The sequence below is a fragment of the Oncorhynchus gorbuscha genome, linkage group LG09 (genome assembly GCF_021184085.1).
Source record: "Oncorhynchus gorbuscha isolate QuinsamMale2020 ecotype Even-year linkage group LG09, OgorEven_v1.0, whole genome shotgun sequence".
Lineage (NCBI taxonomy): Eukaryota > Metazoa > Chordata > Actinopteri > Salmoniformes > Salmonidae > Oncorhynchus > Oncorhynchus gorbuscha.
In genome coordinates this window covers 99,397,102-99,397,738 of record NC_060181.1, presented here as the reverse complement: position 1 = coordinate 99,397,738, position 637 = coordinate 99,397,102, and positions in this window count along the sequence as shown.

Here is a 637-nt window from a genome sequence, read left to right as displayed (position 1 = left end):
TGTCATTCTACACCCATTAGGACTGAGAATCAACACCAGATGAATGGAGAAAAGAAAGGAACAATCAAACCTGCAGCCCACAGATAGGGAAAGTACCCCTTTATGTCTTGTTGGGGGGGGGACAGGATGGAGGGAGGAGAGGTTCTTAAAGGGAGACGAGGGGTGCTGATTTTCAGCCTTGGCACCAGACAGGGGTCTTTGGGAGCAGTGGGCCAGGGACAAAACTTCCCTTGAGCAGCATGTTAAGTCCTCTAAAAGCCCCATAATGCCCCCTAATCATGACTGGCAAGGTTAGTGACATCCCACACTATATACAGAGTTACCAGCAACTTTCACTGGGGACGGGGGGTTCATTGTCCCCACATTCTGAAATTGTATTTTTGGAGTAGGGGACAGACAGTCTCACCCATGTTTTTGAAGACGAGGGGTGCTGATTTTTAGCCTTGGCACGGGGTAGGGGACAGACAGTCTCACCTATGTTTTTGGAGTAGGGACAGTCTCACCTATGTTTTTAGGGGGAGTTTTTAGGGGACAGACAGTCTCACCTATGTTTTTGGAGTAGGGGACAGTCTCACCTATGTTTTTGGAGTAGGGGACAGTCTCACCTATGTTTTTGGAGTAGGGGACAGCCTCACTT